The sequence below is a fragment of the Hyperoodon ampullatus genome (assembly GCF_949752795.1).
Source record: "Hyperoodon ampullatus genome assembly, chromosome: 18".
NCBI lineage: Eukaryota > Metazoa > Chordata > Mammalia > Artiodactyla > Ziphiidae > Hyperoodon > Hyperoodon ampullatus.
In genome coordinates this window covers 6,670,293-6,693,267 of record NC_136931.1, presented here as the reverse complement: position 1 = coordinate 6,693,267, position 22,975 = coordinate 6,670,293, and positions in this window count along the sequence as shown.

Here is a 22,975-nt window from a genome sequence, read left to right as displayed (position 1 = left end):
GAATAAGGGCCCCAGAGATGTCCATATCCTAATTCCTGGAACTAGTATGTAACCTGACATGGTAAAGAAGACTTTGCAGATGTGATTAAGTGAAGGATCTTGACATGAGGAAGTTAGCCTGGATTATCCAGGTGGGTCCAATATATTTACAAGTATTATTATAAGAGGGATGAGGGAGGGGTCAGAGTCAGAGAAGGTGATGTGACAATGGAAGAAAAGGTTGCAGTGATACAGGGCAATGAGCAAAGAAATGCAGGTGACTTCTAGGTATTGGAAAAGGCAAGGAATGGATTGTCCCCAAGAGTCTTCAGAAGGAACACAGCCCTGCCAACACCTTGATTTAGCCCAGTGAGAGCTGGGTCAGATTTCTGACCTCCAGAACTGTAATGTAATAAATTTGCATTGTTTGAGTTGCTAAATGTGTGGTGATTTGTTATAGCAGTGATAGGAAACTAATACGGTTGGGTTCCCTAGAAGCAGAGCCTGAGACAGGGATTTGGGTACACGTGATTTATTGAGAGAATGCTCTCAGGAGACCCCCGTAAGAGAGTGAGGAAGACAAGATGAAAGGGAATTGCTAATCAGGGCTGTGTCCCTGATTAAAATCTAGCCTTGGCCTGATTCATGGAGGGTGTTGCTCTGGATATGAGTCACATTGCAGAGTTATTCTCTCTTGAGGCAAGGAGACTACCCTTTGATTCCAGTTTAAGCCAGTCATTGGTGGCTCCTGGATTGATGGTGGTAGTGAGGCTTGGAGACAGCATGTATCCTCCTAGATGACATGACTCCTCCTAGATGACAGCCATTCTCTGAGAAGGAAGGCACCTGTGACCTGTTAGCAGCTAACACTCACAGAGCTGGGGACGGGTGCACAGTCCCAGTAAAGGGGATCCTTTTATACAGCAGAACTTGTGCACCACAAGGAAACCACCTGATGTGCCAGACCATAGGAATAAAAAAATATGTAAGCAAGTGTGACTTTTTAGCCTGATTGCTTTGACCTCCAAATGCAGACGCAATCTGACTTGCATAAACGCAATTAGGTGAATTCAGCTGCCTAATAACCAGTTACTCAGTGGTTTTGCAGAATTCATCTGCTTTACTGAATTCTTCCAGCTTCTGTTTTAGTTTGCTTAGGCAACCTTGGCTTGCAGTTGGCATCAGACCACTGGCATGATCACATTTAAGTGAGAATCTCCTCAGACTCCTTGACTGGGGATTTTTGGCTGGTCTGGGACTTCTGGGGGGGGCAACGCTGGTCCTGGAATACTGATCATTGGTCTGTCCCCTGACTTGATCAACACAGGAAGTGGGACACCAGTAGATGGTCTCCAGTGGAGATAGATTTTCAGCCTTAATTATTTTACCCCCTGACAGCACAACGAACACATCCAAATGGATGGAAAATGGGGTTCTTCACTGAGCCGCATCATGCCCCAGATCCGTAATTTGATACAAAAGCTTCACACAAATTGAAATCAAAATGCATTTTAGATGCTTCCTCCCATCAGAGCAGTTTGCACCAGTAGGCTTCTCTCTTTCACGAGTTTGCTATAGAAATAGGGGGAGCCAGGTGGCTTCGCTGTTGGCTGCTGTGGAAGTAACACAACCTCCGTGCTTGCTAACTGCAGGCAAGAAAATGAAATAAAATGAAAACCAATCGGAGCTCTAATTATCCTTTTTTTTTTTTTTTTGCGGTACGCGGGCCTCTCACTGCTGTCCGCTCCGGACGCGCAGGCTCAGCGGCCATGGCTCACGGGCCCAGCCGCTCCGCGGCGGCATGTGGGATCTTCCCGGACCGGGACACAAACCCGCGTCCCCTGCATCGGCAGGCGGACTCTCAACCACTGCGCCACCAGGGAAGCCCTCTAATTATCCTTTTTAAAATGACTTCATCCTGTAGAGTGACCCACTGAATACATAAAAGGCACCTTTCTTTTCCTTCTTTTTTCCTTGGGTGTTTGGGCCACACCAACAGAGGGAGTCACATTGGAATACAGGAGACGGAGGACTCGGTGTTTGAGTCCAGTTTACTTGCTTAACAGCATTTACAGAGGGAGTGGCTATCTGCCAAGCATTGTCTGAAGTACTCCTCAGATAGTACACATTTATGTTTCATAAAGACTCTACGAAGGCTCTCGCCTTCTGAGATGAACTGCATTCTGCCTATGGAATGTATATCTCTCTCAAAAAACCTGCTTCCACTTAAAAAAAACACAAAACTCTACGAAGTAAGTATCACTTATTGCTATTTTATGGAAACTAAGGAACTGAGAGGTGAAGTGACTTGCCTAAAGTCACACAGCTAGTAAGCAGTACTAGAGTTGGAATTTGAACCTGGGAAGCCTGGCTCCAAGTTCAGGATCTTAGTACACTGTGTTCTTCCTTGTTCTTGTGATGAATCTGAGTGGAATTTGGCTTTCACAAAGAAAACAAAATAAATCTCCCATCTCTCCAGGCTCCAACCTTAACCCTGACGACCTCCTTGTAGGGCAGCCCTTTGGTCACAGCAGAGCCATGAGTGCAGATCCAGGTTCACAGCACATTCCGAGGGTCATCCTTGTATATGAATCCCCCCATATTTTTATTCGTAAAAGGGTCGTACTATGCATACTGTTTTGTTCTAGCTTCTTTCTCTTATTATGACACCGTGGCATGCTCTCCTGCCAGTGGATAGAGTTACCTCATTCTTGCTTATGTGGTGTTTACCATGTACATTATCCATAATTTAACCAGTGCACTACTCCCAGACATTAGGTTGTTCCCAATTTTCTGTCATTAAGAGCAGTAATGTAATAAATATGTTTTTATGGCCAGGTGTGTTTTTGTGAGTGTACTCCTAGGGCAGATTCTTAGCTGTGAGATTGCTGGGTCAGAGGGCATATATATATATTTATTTATTTATTTATTTATTTATTTTTTGCGGTACGTGGGCCTCTAACCGTTGTGGCCTCTCCCATTGCGGAGCACAGGCTCCGGATACGCAGGCTCAGCGGCCATGGCTCACGGGTCCAGCCACTCCATGGCATGTGAGATCTTCCCAGACCAGGGCACGAACCTGTGTCCCCTGCATCGGCAGACGGACTCTCAACCACTGCGCCACCAGGGAAGCCCCTATATTTTTAATTGTGGTAGCTCTTGCTTCATTGTTCTCCAGACAGGTTGTTCCAATTTGTATTGTCCCCAGAAGCGGATGGAGAGTGCCTGTATCTTCACTCCCTTGCTGTGTATCAGAAAATCAAAAAATTGCCCATGTGATGAGTGAAAAATGGTATCTTGTTACTGTTTTGATTAATTATGAGAACAGTTAAGCATCACTCTATTGCTTACATGGCTAGTTTTAGTTTTCTGTGAACTGCCTACTTAAATTCTTTGCCTCCCCTTGTTTCTAATCAAGTTCTTTATCTTTTTCTTACTGATCTGTGGGTACCTCTTTCATTTTTTTAGTCTTGGAGAACTCTAGATCTTTAGTTTATAGCTCGTCTTGTACTCTGGCCTGGAAAGACTTTGATTGAACTAACTTTGCTCCTTCTTTTTCTTTGCTTTTTCTCCTCTTTAATCTTTATTTCCGAGTAGAGGGCTATGCACCCTGCAGACACAGTAAACACGTACTGATTGGCTGTTTTATTTATATGATTTTTATGGCTTCTTCCCTCTGAAGAGCTCCACAGACTTTATAGTCATTAACTCAGTAACCCTCAAAGCACTCTAGTATGGCAACTGTAATTACTGTCAGGGTTTTTGAGGTGGTGAGACAGAGGAACCGAGATTCTCCAGGATAATTTTTTGAGGGCCTCAGGAGGGGATCTGGGGAGAGTTCAGCCCCTTCTCAAGCTCTGGACCAGGAGAATATGTCAAAGGGTCCTAGTCAGAATGACTGTAGGTTGATAGGTGGGTGATCATTGGGTCTGCAAAGATTTCTCCAAGCCTCCCTCTTTATTCTCAGAGTGAAATAAGAATATTAGTTATGTGCGCCTGGTTCAAATCCTAGTTCCTCCTCTCAACAGTTGTGTGATGAAGGGCAGTAATAGTAACTGATGTTTATTGGGCTCTTATAATATGCCAGACCACATGCTGAACGTTTTTCATGCACTGCCTCACTTGACTGCCAAAAGTTTAAATTACTGGCCTGCAATGGCATAGAACTAACTGTTGGTGTTTGTGGGCTGAATGATGGCCCCAGAAAGATAGTCCTCATCCCTAGAACCTGTGAATGTGACTTTATTTGGAAAAAAAGTCTTTGCAGATGTAATTAAGTTAAGGATCTTGAGATCAACCTGGAATATCTGGGTGAGCCCTAAATCTAATCACAAATGTCCTTATAAAGAGATACATAGAAGAGAGATAGACACAGAAGGGAAGACCACATGAAGACAGAGGCAGAGATGGGAGTGATGAAGCCACAAGTCAAGGAACACGTGGAGCTACCAGAAGCTGGTAGAGAAAAGGAAGGATCCTCCCCTAGAGCCTTGAGATGGAGCATGGCCCCGCTGACACCTTAATTTTGAACTTCTGGCCTCCAGAACTGTGAGAGAATAACCTTCTATTGCTTTAAGCTCTCCAATTTGTAGCAATTTGTTATGGCATCCCCAAGAAACTCATACAGCTTTGACATGGGAACCAAGTTTGGGTGGACTCCAAGTCTGCACCCTCAACTCTGAAGCTGTCCTGTCAGCATGTGGCTAAACCTCTCTGTGTTTGTTTCCTCACCTGTGGGGACAGCGATTGTGCCTACACCAGAGCACTGTTGTGAGGATTAAATGAGATGGTGTGTATAGAAGGTGGAGAACAGTGTTCACTAGATGTCGGCTCCTGTTGTTCCTAGCTTTGTGGTGGTTTTCATTGAGTTACTGTAGGAGCAGCTACTTCTATGCAAATCTCAGTTAGGGACAGACTCAGTACCTGTGGGCAACGCTGGTCCTACCAGGAGGGTACTTTGGGATTTTAGGCTAGATAAGTCACCATTCTTGGTAGTTGGTAGTTGAGTAAGTACCTCTGAGATACAAGTCATTGTCCTGGTGTTTTTGTTTTGTGGTTATCTATGAATTAGGTATTTTCATTTCTTTCTGTGTGTTTCCCTTTTATTTATTTCTTTTATTGGAGTGTGTATATATATATATATATATATAGTTGCTTTACAATGTTGTGTTAGTTTCTACTGTACAGCAAAGTGAATCAGCTATACTTATACATATATCCCTCCTTTTTTGGATTTCCTTCCCATTTAGTTCACCACAGAGCACTGAGTAGAGTTCCCTGTGCTATACAGTAGGTTTGCATTAGTTATCTATTTTATGCATAGTATCGATAGTATATATATGTCAATCCCCATCTCCCAATTCATCCCACCCGCCCCTTCCCCCTTGGTACCCATACGTTTGTTCTCTACGTCTGTGTCTCTATTTCTGCTTTGCAAAAAAGATCATCTATACATATTTTTAGATTCCACATATATATGTTAGTATATGATATTTGTTATTCTCTTTCTGACTTCACTCTGTATGACAGTCTCTAGGTCCATCCACGTCTCTGCAAATGATCCAATTTTGTTCCTTTTTCTGGCTGAGTAATATTCCATTGTATATATGTACCACATCTTCTTTATCAGTTCCTCTGTTGATGGACACTTAGGTTGCTTCCATGTCCTGGCTATTGTAAATAGTGCTGCAATGAACATTGGGGTACATTTGTCTTTCTGAATTATGGTTTTCTCAGGGTATATGCCCAGTAGTGGGACTGCTGGGTCATATGGTTGTTCTATTTTTAGTTTTTTAAGGAACCTCCATACTGTTCTCCTTAGTGGTTGTATCAGTTTACATCCCCACCAACAGTGCAAGAGGGTTCCCTTTTCTTCACACCCTCTCCAGCACTTAACTGTTTGTAGATTTTTCAATGATGGCCATTCTGACCAGTGTGAGGTGGCACCTCCTTGTAGTTTTGATTTGCATCTCTCTAACAATTAATGATGTTGAACATCTTTTCATGTGCCTCTTGGCCATCTGTCTGTCTTCTTTGGAGAAATGTCTGTTTAGGTCTTCTGCCCATATATTGATTGGGTTTTTTCTTTTTGTGATATTGAGCTGCATGAGCTTTTTGTATATTTTGGAGATTAATCCTTTGTCTGTTGATTCATTTACAAATATTTTCTCCCATTCTGAGGGTTGTCTTTTCGTCTTGTTTATGGTTTCCTTTGCTGTGCAAAAGCTTTTAAGTTTCATTAGGTCCCATTTGTTTATTTTTGTTTTTATTTCCATTACTCTAGGAGGTGGATCAAAAAAGATCTTGCTGTGATTTATGTCAAAGAGTGTTCTTCTTATGTTTTCCTCTAAGAGTTTTATAGTGTCCGGTCTTACAATCCATTTTGAGTTTATTTTTGTGTATGGTGTTAGGGAGTGTTCTAATTTCATTCTTTTACATGTAGCTGTCCAGTTTTCCCAACCACTTATTGAAAAGACTGTCTTTTCTCCATTGTATATCCTTGCCTCCTTTGTCATAGATTAGTTGACCATAGGTGCGTGGCTTTATCTCTGGGCTTTCTATCTTGTTCCATTGATCTATGTTTCTGTTTTTGTGTCAGTACCATATTGTCTTGATTACTGTAGCTTTGTAGTATAGTCTGAAGTCAGGGAGTCTGATTCCTCCAGCTCCATTTTTTTCCCCTCAAGACTGCTTTGGCTATTCGAGCTCTTTTGTGTCTCCATACAAATCTTAAGACTTTTTGTTCAAGATCCGTAAAAATGCCATTGGTAATTTGATAGGGATTGCATTGAATCTGTAGATTGCTTTGGGTAGTATAGTCATTTTCACAATATTGATTCTTCCAATCCACAAACATGGTATATCTCTCCATCTGTTGGTATCATCTTTAATATCTTTCATCAGTGTCTTATAGTTTCCTGCATACAGGTCTTTGGTCTCCCTAGGTAGGTTTATTCCTAGGTATTTTATTCTTTTTGTTGCAGTGGTAAATGGGAGTGTTTCCTTAATTTCTCTTTCAGATTTTTCATCATTAGTGTATAGGAATGCAAGAGATTTTTGTGCCTTAATTTTGTATCCTATAACTTTACTAAATTCATTGATTAGCTCTAGTAGTTTTCTGGTAGCATCTTTAGGATTTTCTATGTATAGTATCATGTCATCTGCAAACAGTGACAGTTTTACTCCTTCTTTTCCAATTTGGATTCCTTTTATTTCTTTTTCTTCTCTGATTGCCGTGGCTAAAACTTCCAAAACTATGTTGAATAATAGTGGCAAGAGTGGACATCCTTGTCTTGTTCCTGATCTTAGTGGAAATGCTTTCAGTTTTTCACCATTGAGAATAATGTTTGTTGTGGGTTTGTCACATATGGCCTTTATTATGTTGAGGTAGGTTCCCTCTTTGTCCACTTTCTGGAGAGTTTTTATCATAAATGTGTGTCCCTTTATTTTTAATATTAATAATACTTACATTTGTTGTTAACTATCTTTTTATACTTATTGTTAACTTAGAGCAAACCATAACTTTAAGTACCCAAGAGCACTCCCAGCTTTGGTGATTCATATGGAGGAGTCATAGGACTCAGGATATAGTTGGACTCATGGCTAAGACATACAGTGAAAGGATACAAAGCAAAATTAGCAAAGGGAAAAAGCTCACGGGCAAAGTCTGGAGGAAAGCAGGCACAAGCTTCCAAGATTCCTGTCCTAGTGGAGTCACACAGGATGCGCTTAATTCCCCTATCGATGAGTTGTGACAAAATTGTGAAGCATTGTCTACTGTGGAATATTGTTAGAGACCCAGCGCCCATGGGTTTTACTGGGGGCTGGTCATGTAGACACCTTCTGCCTAGCATGTATAAAAATTCCAGACTCCCAGAAGAAAAGCAGTTGTTCAACATAAACTGTATTGTTTGTACAAAGTTTAGATATAGTAGGCACCTTTATTAGTTTTGGAATGGTGGGAATGCTCCTAAAATCCAAGTTCCCAGATACTAGCCAAGGGCCAAGCTTGTAAGCAGACCTTTCTAAGGATGGCAATCAAAAGCCTGCTATGTTGACTATTCATGGCATGTAATAAAAGTTAATCATTTCTAGACATTACTTTTTAAATTATTGCAGGAACCTTATAGCATGGATAATATTATTATTCATAATTTAGGGATGAAGATACTGAGGTTTAGCGAGTTTAAGACCCTTACCCCAAATCATCTGTGGTAGATTAGAGCACAGAAATGTTGCAATAAGTATGCAATAAGGGAAGAGAGAAGGAATTGTTCAAAATGGCTCTAACAGCACGTAGACTGAATTATGCTGTAGCAATCCTCATATCTCAGTGACTTATAACAACTCATTTTATTTTCCAGTCAAGCTCCATGTCTATTGCAGGCCAGCTGGGGTACTCCTCTGTGCCATCCTTGCTCTGGGACCCAGCTAATGGAGCAGTCACTGCTGCTAGTCACTGGGGCAGGAGAAAAGCACAAGGGCAAATCGTACTTTGGCTCTTAAAGCTTCCACCCAACAGTATGATGTGCATTATTTCCAATGGCCTGTGCAAGCCACATGACCTCACCTAGCTTCCAGGGAGTGGGGAAGTGCTATCCTACTGGGCCTATTCATTGAACAGCACCAACGACTGCACAGCAACCAGACAGCATGAACTTCTGGTTATTTAACCTTCCCTTTGAACCCTCTGCAGAGCCACCATGCCCTCTCCTGATATAGGTAGCACTGGGAATCTGGTCCCAGTGGCCTAGAGGGCATGCCTGGAGCCTAGGGGCACTGTCATGTGTCTGCTCACTTTGCCCGTAGATTGCAGGCTCCCAGGCTAGAATTTACAATGATTAGTATCTTTGGGGCCCCTCCTTCACTAAGCCTCTGGTTCACCCTTTCCTCTGCCAGCAAGCCAAAGTCACATGAAAACTGGAGCTAGAGAGAAACCTTTTGGCTTGATCAGGCTTTTTGAATCCCTGGCAAATGTTGCCTAGACATCTGAAACCCTGGGTTCCTTAAAAAAGAATTCCAGGGGTATCTTTATTAGCAAGCATGAATTTCAACAGATTTTCATGTTCTTCTCTCTTGGCAGGGCGTGCAGGGATCTCCTGCCAGTTTCTGACAGCCTCGTCGCTAGGTGTTAAGTGAAAAACATCATCAGCCTGGTCTATTGATAGGTTCAAGTGACAGTGTATGTTGCCAATCTCAGCCAAGAAACACTTCTGACAATTTTCCTCTCCATCACCATGCCTGGGTGGGAACATCCCTCCACCCAACTTCCTCAGGAGTTAAAGACACTGTAACCATATTAAGGCTGCATATGTCTGCATGGCTGCAAGCAGTAGGTTAGTGGAGGAGTTAAGCAGGGCATATGGCTTCCGGCGGGCTGCCTGAATTGCGGCAGTGTTGCCCAGCCCTGTGCCAAGCAGAGCTGTTGAAGCTGCTGTGCCTGGTGCTCCTGAAAAGAGGGGTTTCAGCCAAACTTGTTGATTAGTGCTCTCTGAGGCTGCCAGAATGTTCTGCCTGCTTGGCAAGGCCCGTCTCTCTCATGGACAGACCTCACTCTGCCCTCTTCCACTACCCTGGGCAAAGTGGTCTTTGTATGTCCTCCAGTTCTCAGCCTGTAGGTCAGGTGGGCGCCCCTTTCTCCTTCCAACTCTAGTCCCACCTGCTCCCTCCAATCTTTCTCTATCAGAAAGTCAGAAAGATTTCTTCAGAATGCAAAGCTGATCATGGCCAAAATAATTAAACAAACAAACAAAAACCTCACAAAACCCCCAAAATACCCCAAAACAAAAAACTTCACTAGATTCTCACTGATGTTAAAATAAAAAAACTAAAATTCTTAACACTGCCTGCATGGTCTGTCTGACCCCTGCCCTCCTTTCCTGCCTATCCACAAGAGCTCCCTCTTGTTCTCCATGCTCAAGCCATACCAGCTTTCTTTAGGTTCCACCAGCGGCATGTCTGTCTCCTTCATGGGACTTTGCATGTGCCCTTTCTTCACCCCCAGTCTCTCCCTCCCTGTTTAGTGGCTCCCAACCTTGGCTGCACATTAGAATTGTCTGGGGTGCAGGATGAGGGATCCTAAAAATATCAGTGCTTGGGCCTACCACCAAAGATTTGAATTTCATTGATCTGGAGAGAGGCCTGGTAATCAGCATTTTAAGAGCTCTGCAGGTAATTCTAATATGCCTCTAGGGGTGAGAAACCCTGACCTGGTTAATTACTGTGCAGCCTTTGGATTCAACTCTGTGGTCCTTTCTTCAAGGAAGCCTTTCCTTATATCCCCCAAAAGGTCAGAATATTCCTATTTTACATTCTTGAAGAATCACTTACCCTACCCTTCCTCATAGTACTTAGGAGTCTGAATTTTACACTTAGTTGTGGGTTAATTGGGTTAATATCTCTCTTCCTTGGTGGACTTTGAGCTTCATGTGGGCCATGGTTATGTATCATTTTGCTCACCGATTGTAAATTCAATGCCGTCATAGTGTCTAGCACCTAAGAGGTCAATAAATAATGGTAAAATAAATAAATGAATTTTGGGGCCCTCTCAACTTCTTCAGGGTGGTCCAACTAATCCTATTTAGATTTTAGGAATATCAAATAGGTTTTAATATTGCTTCTAGCCAAGGGTTTCTCCTTCTCTGGTTAGTCACAAGAATCCCAGTCAGTCTCTTTAGTGACCAAGAGCAGATTGGGGGTGGGTAGATCAAGAAGTGTGAAGTGGAGTAGAGGTAGATGAGCTGGTACAAATAGTGGTCAGATCCTTCAGGACAGATGTAGAGGTGGAGAAGGCACACGTGGAAGGAATGTTCTAGGTGTAAAACATGGCCTCCCATGAACAGTCCATGAATCGGGTGTCCAGCAAATTCAAGATTCTGCCCCAGAGCACCATGCTTTCACTGTCTCAGGAAAGGAAACGGGTATTCAAACTGGACAGGTAAGAATACATGTGCGTTAGAAGGAATCAACACTTGAAGGGTGATGATATCTTAAGAGAATGTGGAGCATCACTGAATGAATTCAGGGGTCACAGGTCAACATGATTATATACCAGAGGAGACAATTTTCAACTGAAATTGTGAAACTGTAGCATATGATCTTTGAGACATAATGAGGGGTAGGGGAGCTGCTAGATGTCTGTAGGGGGCAAATGTTCTAATTTTCCAAAAAGGGGAAAATGGTAGAATCTTGAAATTACAAATAAAACCTTGAAAAAATACCTGGAAAAGTTATAGAGGGATTTTTAAAGTGGTAGTTGCGATCCCATAGAAAAGAAAACAAGAATCACTGGACCTAGCATAGGTTTGCTGAGAACATTCATGTTGAACTGACATTTCACCTTCTAGTAAGATTATTAGACAGAAAGATCATGTTGAAAATATACATGTTGCATATTTTTGATTTCAGCACAGAATTAAGTAATGTTTCCTCTGATATCTTTTTTCAGATAAGATAGAAATTAGTTGAATTTGTAACTGACTAAACTACTGTACCTAAAGAATAACTCACGTTAGATAGAGGTCGTACCATTGCCCTGACTTCTAACTTTGCCCCTGTATCTTCTCTTACTTCTTTTTTCTCTACAGATTTCCCCTGCATATTCTTTTCCCAGTACCTTCTCTGTGTGTGTGTCTGATTTTCAAAACTATATTTCCTACCTTCATCTTTCTCCGAAGCGACAGAACCACTTTTATAGCTGGAAATTTTCAAACTTACTAGCCAAAATAGAACTCATTATCTCTCTTACTACTCACCCCAAATCTGTCTTACCTTTCTTTGGGAATTGGAAAATGAAGAATTTGCTTCTTAACCAGGCATTAGGATCTTTCTTTTCTTGTCTTTGGGCTGTAGCTTATTTTAGTCTTTGTTTTTGTTTCCAAGTAGACTGAGGAGAGGTTAGACACCATTACCATCATCACAACTCCTGTCTCTACCACCATGTCTTCCATCACCCACCATCATCATCACCATGTTCACTACCATCATCCCCACCATCACTGTCACCACCATCATACCACCACCATCACCACCATCACCATTAACACCATTACCCTACCATTGCCATCACCACCACCATCAACATTAACACAGTTTTTGCAGCACCCAGGGTAGGAAAACACATAGACAACGCATAGATTAAGACTCTGAGATATAACATGTTACTCATGTATTCTGTCATTGAATCCTCACAACCTAATAAGGTAGGTACTACCCTTCTCACCATTTTACAATTGAGAAAGCCAAGTCCCAGAGAGGTTAAGTCCCTTGCCCAGGATCATACAGCTAGGGAATTCTGAGCCAGGATTCATATCATCTGTAGACAGTTCACCTGCAGAGCTCGAACTCTTAATCATCACTTCCCACAGAGATACCTAACAGATGAAACTTACCCACATTCTTCAAAGGGTTCTTTAACTTTGTGGCACTGAATAAGTTGTGTCACCATTGGTTGTGTAATTCACTGTTTCTGCGGCTCCACTTTGAGCTTCTTAAGGACAGGGTTTCTCCTCTTATCTTTTTACCGCTGCAGCCCAGCACTGTGCTTAGTATAGCAGTGAGTGCTAGAAAGGTGATGTCCTTCATTAAGGGGTTTGGATTTTTCAAGGCATAATCTGTGTGCCATTCACAACAGAATTGCCTTAAATATGTTTTAAGGCTTCATGCGGACCACCTGAATCAATCTCTGGGAGTGGGGTTGGGTAATCCGCATTTTAAACACATTCTCCAGTGATTTTTATGTTCCCTGGTTTGAAACCCACCGCAGCCTCTTCCAGGGCTGAGATTCTGTGATGGTGATTTCTCATTTTGTCCACATAGGACAATAAAAGATGCAATGGAAAAAATGGTTCTGGGAATATCTTTTTAATACCATTTGATTTCTGGGATTCTGTATTCAGCTGTGTTGTTTTCTTTGTAAGTTTCCTCCTCTTTGTGGAAAGAGCCAAGCTATATAAATCAATACGAGTTAATAAAGTTAAGCTATACTGTTTGCCCAAGTCATCAGACAACAGAAACCTCAATAACGCAGCTGCCCTCATGGCTACTAAAACTCTGACCCAACATTGACCAGAAGGTATTTCTAGCCCAGGCAAGATGGCACTGCAGGGCCAGAGTGTTCTTAAGTACCAGAGGGTCAAGCCATGTAAAGTGAATTACTTCCCCACTTTGCGTTCTCTTCCTGGAATGTTCATATGTGAGCTTGGCCTAATGGACAAAACCCTCACTCTGAAGTCGGCAGACCTGAGCTTGCATTCTGCCACTGCTGTTTGGGCCAGTTGGTTACCTTTTCTGAGCTTGTCTCCACATCAGGGAAGTGGTTGAAAAGATCTCTTTGGGAACAATATATATAAAAGGCCCTGTCCTGTGCTTGGCATGTTGTTGGGACTTATACAATGGATATTACTCTTCCTCTTCCTTTGTCTATTATTTAAAAGTTATGATCATCATAATTCTAATTATTTTTACTCCTTCTTCCCACTGGGAAGACTCAAATAACTGAATCCCTACTACTGATGCTCTTGGAGCCTCATAGCATGATGACAAATTAAGACTTGCATTAGCTCCCAGAGTTAGTAGTCCATCTCCTTGAAATGTCCCCCAAGGAACTTCCAACAATGCATTGCAAGACATATAGCCTGTATTTTTAACCATAGATGTGGAAAAATACCTGAAGGTAGGCTGCAAAAATGGCCACAATAGACCCCTTGTGATGTGGCTTTGCAATTCCTCCCATCAAGAAGTGTTGTCTGTTTTCCCATCCCTGGGAATTCTGGGCAGGCCTGTGACCTGCTTTGATCCACACAGTGTGATGGAAGTGATGGCATGCCAGACCTGAGCCTAGGTCTTGCACCATGTGGTAAGAGGCATGACCAGCATGGCCAGATGGATAAGAGACCTGTGACCCAGTTACCTTTGAAATCCTCTCAATGGCTAACCAATGACCAGATGTGAGTGAGGCCATCCTAGGCCAGCTGGCCGCCAGCCAACCTGCCAGCTGCCCACAGACACATGAGACAGCCCTGCTGAACTCAAACAAGCCTGGTCTGGATCATCAGAACCACCCAGCTGGTCTGGGGACTCATGAGCAATGGTAAATGCTTATGAATTTAAGCCACTAGGTTTGAGAGTGGTTGATGATGTAGCAATAGCTAACTGATACTGCTTCAAACTTGGCAGCCGTTCATCCAATCATTTTAGCATCACATAGTAGACTGTTAGTCAACAAACATTTGAGTGCCTACCAGCGCCAGACTCTGGGTATGGTGGTGAAGATGGAAGATGCCCAACCCTCAAGGAGCTTACATTTAAGAACTAGAGAAACAGAAATCAATATAAATAGATAGAAACATAAAGGGCATAAGGGGATCAGTGAGTCCACTTGAATATCACCAGGACTGGGAGGCATAGTTCCAGGGCCCTTGATCATGATTTTGCATTTTACTTCTATGACATTAAAAAGCACTCCATGTAGCCCAGAAAGTGTATTTAAAGACACATTCCTCTGGTGGCATGTCCTCCCACGGTCCATGGTAAGCCCAGATGTACTCCTGTACTCTTGAACTAGGACATCCCTGAAGGCTTCAGGATGGGTGGGCTTACAACATCTTTCCCCAGCTCATTCCCGTGGCTGAGAAAACAGGTCAGAACAGTTGATGAGGAGCTGTCTTCTCTTCAAATGAGAAGCCTGTTGGCCCAATTTCTAGAAATGGTTTAATGGCAGCCGTGGTATTAGTCACCACAGCCTGTTCTGTAGTGTCCTGGATTTCAAACTCAAATGCCCAGTCCTTCTCTCTTTTCATTAAGAACAAGTGTCACAAGGGACTGGGGAGGTTTCCTGGAGATGGCACCAAGTTACAGAAGGTGGGCACTTCCCAGATGCGATGATTCTCTTTCTTCCATGACGTCCTGAGACTGAGAGGTTTCTTCAGCTAAATGACAGAGATCTTAAAATTAACCCTCTGAGTTTGTTGGCAGGTGTCCAGCAGGGTTGATCACAAGTGAACTGCATTTGTTCACTTTTTTCAGTGTTTCAGAGTACCCATCTGTGTCAGGTAGATGCAGAGATGAACATTTACAGCTCTCACCTTCAGGGCTCACAGATGAGTACAAAATTTCAGCACCATGTGATAAGTGCTACAGTGTGTATACATATATGGTGATTGGAGGTAGTCAGAACAACCCAGATTAACCTTCATAGCAGTGTAGTGTGTTGATGGAAAGCTTAGGGTCAGTTGGGTTTAAACCCTGGCTCTGCCACTCACAGGCTGTATAACCCTAGGCAAGTTGCCTTACCTTTCTGAGCCTGGATTTTCTTATCTGGGGAAATTGGGGATAATGACAGTACTTATAGGAGTGTGAGAATGAATGGGTTAATATATGTAAAGTGCTTAAAACAGCACCTGGCATATAGTGAACACTGGATAAAATTAAAAAGCACCTTGAATAGGGCCAGGCTCATAGTAGGCCCTCAGATAGTTACTGAATGGATGAGTGAATAAACACGAACAGTACTATAGCAATATAAAGAGATATGTTTAATTTACTCACATGGTGTTGGGGGAAATTGTTGGGTAAATGTCAAACCTATGTTGAACCTGAAAGGGAAATTCATTCATTAATTTACTTGCTGATTTAAAAACTACACAGCAAACCTCTTCCATGTGCTGGGCACCGAGGATAGAGTCATGACAGACAAGTCCTTGTGCTTTTGAAGGTTCTATCTTAGCTACTGTTTATTGAACAAAAGCTAAGTGCCACAAGCTCTGCTAGGTGCTTTCCATACAATAGCATGATATATGTGGGTGGGGGAGGCAGCCTGGGCAGAAGGAAAGGCATGAGTGTGTTAGTTTCCCAGGGCCACCACAATAAATTACCACACATTTTATGGTTTAAAACAATAGAAGTTTATTCTCTTACAGTTCTGGAGGCCAGAAGTCCAAAGTCAAGGTGTCAACAGGGCCATGTTTCCTAGGTGAGAATTCTTGCTTCTAGCTTCTGGTGGATCTTGATATTCCTTGGTTTGCTGCAGCATCACTCCAATCTCTGCCTCTGTCTTCACATGGCCTTTTTCCCTGTGTCTCTTCACTGTGTCTGTGTATATCAAATATTCCTCTCCTATCTTTAGTAAGGACACTAGTCACTGGATTTAAGGCCCACCTTAAAGCGTGATCTCATCTATCGATCCTTAGCTAATCTGCAAAGATCCTGTTTCCAAACAAGATCACATTCACAGGTACAGGGGCTTAGGACTTGGCCATATCTTTTGGAGGGACACTGTTCACCCCACTACAGAGAGTAAAGACCCCGAGTCTAGAAAGAACACCCTGGAGCACGTGGGGTATTGAATGCAGTCATTTAGGAGGAAAGTTTTTGTTGGCTTGACCAGGGCTCCCTGGAGAAGCTTATCAGCTCACAGGCAAGCAGTCACATAGTGCCCTGCCCTCAGAGGGGCTCTGTACTCACATTAGTGCTCTGCTGTAGTTATCTTGAAGCTCTAGGAAGTTTTATCTCCGAACTTGTCTTTTGTAAGTGAAGTCCCATGAAGCATGCATGTGAGCAGAGGAGACACACAGTATGTGTGTGTCCACTGATCCTTGCCCTCCTGTTTGCATATCGCATTTTCACTGGCCTGAGTGCACAGAATTCCAGGGGGCCCAGCATGCGTGGGAGTTCAGGGAGACTCAAAGCCAAGTACAAGGTAAGTGCATTACATCTACTACTGAGTATCAAGTGAGGGAGCCGACAGCCGCAGCAGGCCACACTTTCCATCCAAACCAGAACTGGCTTTGAACACAGAAAGAACGTCATGGCATTCTAAGAAACGCGAGTGACCAAGGGGCCCTAGCATATCCTGCCTTTCTTACTCACATTACTTCCCTGTGTTAGGCAACAACTTGGGATGAAAATGATGACAGAGAAGGAAAGGGAAAGATTGGGCAAGCCGGAGTTCCTTTTCCTTTCTTCAGTAAGCCAGAGGTAGAGTGTTGGTGGAAAGTGCCCACATCAAGAAGTGGAATAAAGACAGTTGAATTAGTTTGGTGCAGTGTTTCCACTGTTACGGTAAGAATGACATTCATAGGCATGTATAAGCTATGGAATATGAACTGTGTAATTTTTGTGATTCCATGTATGAGTAAAATGCTCCTAAATTTGCATTTTAAACTGGTACTGCACAACAAAAAGGTGAAAGTTCATGCTAATAATTTAAAATTTTAATTTTTCTTTACTCAGAATGAGGTTAAATAGTACATAAAAACATGATAAGTTGAGAGAAAGGCTGTGGAAGAAAGAAAAGCTTTATATTTTAGTGCAATTAACAGCATGGTTTTCTGCTTTTGGAGCAAGGGGCTCCTCATTTCATTTCATTTTGCACTGGGTCCTGCAAATTATGTGGGCTGGCTGTGCAAAGGAGACTGTTGGGCAGAACCCCATGAGTCCCTGAAGTCCGTCGCCTCCAGAGCCCTTGCTCTGCTAGGTGCTGGCAGTGTTCTCGTTTCCAGCTTCACTTTTGTGGTGAGCAGCCCTTGCTTCATGTTTTCTTTCCCACTCAGGCCACAGTTTTTCTGATGATTTTTAAAGACCATTCTGCTCTTCTCTCACTTCTTTCCCCTCTCCTCCCACTAACGTTTTTCCAACACTTCAGGTATTTCAGGGGTACAAACAAGTCCATTAAGGAACTATCAGCACTAGCTGGCCTCTTTTGTCCTGCTGTGTGAGCCACATGTGCAGAACCACAGGCGGGGGCTGCCGTCTCTCAGCAGGACACGTTTTCTGCTGGGTTTGAGGGGAAGTGGCCAAAATAGCTCTCAGTCTCAGGAACCTCTTCATTTGTGGGGCAGCAGTGGGTGCCTCCTGGCTGGCAGACTTACTCTTGTTTTCTAAGAAGAGGGCTTTTTCTTCAGCCAAGCCTACTGTTTGATGAGAACACCATGCCTGGCCCACCCGAGGGTTGGATGAGAATCTATTTCTGTAACTATCATTCCTAACTCTGCTGGAGAGGCTCTTCCCTCCCCAGCTCTTCAAATGCAGAAAGAATCAGACAGAAATTTTAGCCCAATTAAGAAATTGTAAAGAGTAGGTTGCCCTTTTTTGACTGCAGATGACAGGAAGGGAGCCAGGTATAGAAAGCGCATCTGGAGGGGAGCTTTCTTATTTCTTAGACCAGGGCTTGTTTCTGTTCTGGAAAGGAGGGGAAGGCATCACCACACTTGACTGCCTTCCAGTCCTACACCCGACAGAGATGTGTGAAGACTCGAAACACTGCTCAGGACTTGGTGAAACTGGCATTTTCTGGGCTTTTGTTCTTGTTCCCATTGACTTCCGGTTTGGATCCTTGCCAAATGCCGGCTGGGGACCAAGCACTCAGTGCTGTTGCATCCGCAAGCATGGCTTTTGCTAACTAAATAGCATGAGGAGAGAAGGCTAATATTTGTGGAACATAATTTCAATCCAACTGCAGGGCCTTTGTAAGTGCTGCATAAATGTTGAATCAGTGAATGACTGATGGAACTTACCCTACCAGCAGATTCTGTGCCAGGCCCTGTATGGTTTACTCATTTAATTATCATCAAGCAGACATGTGATATGGGGATTATGACCCCCTGTTTTATAGTAGGAAACCAAGGCTTACTGAGAAAAGGCAATTAATGCAAAATCATATAATAATAGAAAGCAGAGTTGAAATTTCTCTCCAGGTCTTTTTACTTCTAAAGCATGATTTCTTTCTGCAGTGCTACACTGTCAAATCCCAAATGACAAACCTTCTTTACCGTTCCTGTTTTCCCTCTCTCTCTCCCTCATTTCTTTCTTCTTGGTTTCCTTCCTGCCCTCTTCCCTCCTCCTTTCATCCCTCCATCTATTCAGTCATGCCTCTATCCTTCCTTCGCCACACACTTTTCCAAAAAAGAAGTTAAAGTACTTATTGATTTCTCATTTTATAATTTAGGGACCTTCAGAAACTAGTCTTGGTAAGATTTATCCCTTGCTTCAAAGTCTCTGTAACATATCTAGACTGATTTCCTCACTGTTTCCTTAACATAATATGTACATTCCTGCTCCTACCTCCTTCCCCCATCATATCCTTTCTTATCCATCACCACACTCATTTTCTGTCATTCTAGCCCACAGTGATCTATCATTCCTGTCACACATGGTAGCTAAAATTTATAGAATACGCACTTTGTGCCAGTTACTGTTATAAGCACGTCACCCATATTTACTTATAGTAGCCTCGATCCAATGAGGTGCGTGCCATTATGCATGTGTTATTGAAAGAGGAAATGGAAATCTTGGGTGTTGGCTGTGGGTGAGGGTGAGTAATTTGCCCAAGGCACAAAGGTAGTGATGTAGTTGTATTACTTCCTAATGATCGTGTCATTTGTTGCTGCATTTTTTGAGAGAGTGCTTTGGGATAGCCAACTGTTTCATATGAATATCTTCCCAAAATGATGATCTGTGATTTGAAGAATTACATCTTGTAATTCTTTATGTGTTTCCCAGAGTTAAAAGTTTACTTGCTGAACAGTGAGGGGTAGTGCCCTGTAACATGACATAAAACACCCAGAAGTACACGTCTCATTAAGCTACTAGAAAATACCTTTTGGACACTTAGATAACAAATGAAAAGTTTTTGAATTATAGGATTGTGGAACTAGAAGAAAGGTTTTGAAACAAAGAAAAAGTTGTCCAGGTATATTAGTTAAAGTAAAGCAAGCTTCTGTAACACACAACTTCGAACTATAGAGTGCCGAATATGTAGTTAGTATTTATTTCTTGCTCTTGTCAATGAGCCTTCCTGGCTGGCATATGGCTCTCCTCCAAGAGGTGACTTGGGGCTCCGTTCTCCTTTTATCTTGTGGCTCCACTATCTGCCACATGAGGACTTTAAGGTCGTGGTGTTTGTCTGCATCAATCCTCAGAGGGGAGAAAGGAGCTCGGAAACTCCCATGTGGGCGGTGTGGACAGGCCAGCGCTGGATGTGGTGCCCGTCACTCCCACACACATTCCGTCAGCTGGGAATCTTGTCACATGGCGCAGCTCTCTCCAAGAAGGGTGGGAAATGTAGGATGTGTGCCCACCAAGCAGAGGGAGTGGGTTAGGTGCTCTTCTAGCAACCATTTCTGTGACAGGGATGGTTAATACATGTGCTCTGCCAACTCTAATGGGTGGGGAATGGCTGTCTGCAGTGAGTTGTGGAGGAGGATCTTGAGGCTGAGTCCATGTTTAGTAAGAGTATGAAGGTTCACTCTTTTTGTGCTCTGAGGCTTGGAGTTGGGGGCGGTGGCAATACATATGTCACTACTTGCTGTCCCTGATCCTAGTTTGAGTTCTTTATTTTACCTTTATTAATTTATTCATCCTATGTATATGGGACAACTGCCAGGTGATGGAGACACAGAAATGGGTAAGTCATGGGCTGTACCTGCATATAGGTCAGCTGGTTCAGGAGAGGGAATTTATGATGGTGTGTGGTCCCTGCGGCAGAGGGACAAGACAGAGTCCTGTAGAAGTGCACAAGAAGGAGCCGTAGAGGAGAAGACATGCCAGGAGTCAGTGACCTGCTTGAGGTCACACGATGACTATTCAGCAGGCTCAGGGCAGGAACGCCAAGAGCTCTCATCTGTAATGTGGGAGACTGCCAGCTGCCTGCCAGAACTGGTGGGGGTAATGCTCACAAAACTCACTGCAGTGTCTCTCACAGTCGGTGCTAAACACACACGTGCTGTTCTTCCTGTGCTTGTTCTCTAGATTCCGTCTGTCTACACCCAGGAAATGTGAACTCTTCCTCAAGGGCCAACTGTGTGCTTTATTCATTTACTCAACAGACATCTATTGAGTAGAGCTACTGTGTGCCAGGTACTGTTTTAGGAACTGGGAGTAAGTCAGTGAACAGAATAGACATAAATCCCCCCTTTGTTGACCTTATGCTCTGGCATGGGGATGCAGTTTGTACACGTAACACATAAGTGAATCAGAGAATCTGTGAGCAGGTGATGAGTACAATGAAAAATGGTGCCTGGTAAGAAGGATTGGCCGTGCCTAGGATGGGGAAGTGGTGGCAATTAAATTGAAAAAAGGGGTAGTCAGAGAAGGCTTCGCTTTGAAGGTGACACTTGGGCCAAGACCTGTAGACGCGTAAGAGTTGGTTGTGTCCTCAGAAACTCCCAAGTTGGGTAGAATTTATCTCCATTTTGCAGATGAAGACAGTGAACCTGATGGGGGTAAAGCAGCCTGGCCAAGCTCACCTGAGGACTGGGATTCGAATCAGGCATCTTGACCTGAAGACCCGGTTGAGAAGACCTAGGTTGAGAAGGAAGCAAGTGGGAGGGGATGTGAGTCCATGCTTGGAGGCCTGGCCTGGAGCTTAGGGCTGGATGAGGCAGCAGATTCTGATGGTGTCTTTCTCCTGCCCTGTGCTTAATCACACTCTCTTCCCGCTTGGTTTCTTTACTTTTGCATGCCACCTCTCTAGATGAAATGAGTAATATTTGGAGCTGCAAACCAGAGAGCATTTAGTGGTCATGAAGTCTTGATAAAATGTGTTCATGGTTTTAAATATTCCACTGTAATGCATGGTAAGGCTCAGTTAAAAATGAGAGCACGTAAAAGCCTGCCAGATTTGATTGATGACATGCCATCAATACTGATGGCTGTGAGTACATTGGGAAGTTGGGATGTTGTATTTCTGTTGTGTCCTGCTAGCATCCAAGTCTGTAGGGATGATATATCGTGTAAAAGCCCGGTTTCACACTGCCGTTACACTGAAATTAAGTAATGATAATGGGGCTCGGACTTGGTTTGAAGTAAAATCAGTTCTGAGTGAAACATGGGTTCATAGAGCCTGAGCTGGGGGGCTCTTCCCAGGGTTGTTTGCCCTGGGGCCATCCATGACCATGACAGTGCACTAGCTGCCCCTGTGTTTGAGGCTGCTTGGAGGCAGGAGAACTGGGGAAATGCTTGCTCCAACCCATGAGATGTCACTCCGTGAGACGCAGAGATTGGAGTGATGTATCTACAAGCCAAGTAACACGAAGGAATGCTGGCAACACCAGAAGCTGGAAGAGGCAAGGAAGGATCCTCCCCTGGAGTCCTTAGAGGGAGTGTGGCCCTATTGGCACCTTGATTTTGCACTTCTGGTCTCCAGAACTGTGAGAGAAAAAAATTCTGTTGTTTTAAGCTGCTCAGTTTGTGGTAGTTTGTTACAGTAGTGTAGGAAACTAATAGAAGCACTTCCTAGCTGTGTGACTCTGGGCAAGTTACTTAACCTTTCTATGTCTGTTCCTTCATCAGAAAAATGGGATGGCTATAGTTCCTATCTCACAGAGCAATTGTGAAGATTAGATCTAGAGAGCAGAGAACCGTGCCTGCCATGTATAAGTGCTCAATACATTTTTTTTTTAAGATGTTGGGAGTAGGAGTTTATTAATTTATTTTTGCTGTGTTGGGTCTTCATTTCTGTGCAAGGGCTATCTCTAGTTGTGGCAAGCGGGGGCCACTCTTCATCGCGGTGCGCGGGCCTCGCACTATCGTGGCCTCTCTTGTTGCGGAGCACAGGCTCCAGACGCGCAGGCTCAGCAGTTGTGGCTCACGGGCCTAGTTGCTCCGCGGCATGTGGGATCCTCCCAGACCAGGGCTCGAACCCGTGTCCCCTGCATTAGCAGGCAGATTCTCAACCACTGCACCACCAGGGAAGCCCCCCCTTTTTTTTAAATTGAAGTATAGTTGCTTTACAATGTTGTATTAGTTTCTGCTGTACAGCAAAGTGAATCAGCCACACATATACATATATCCCCTCTTCCTTGGATTTCCTTCCCATTTGGGTCACCACAGAGCATTGAGTAGAGTTCCCTGTGCTATACAGTCTGTTCTTATTAGTTATCTGTTTTATACATAGTAGTGTATATATGTCAATCCCAATCTCCCAATCTATCCCGCCCCCTCCTCTTCCCCCCGCCTTGGTATCCATATGTTTGTTTTCTACATCTTTGTCTCTATTTTT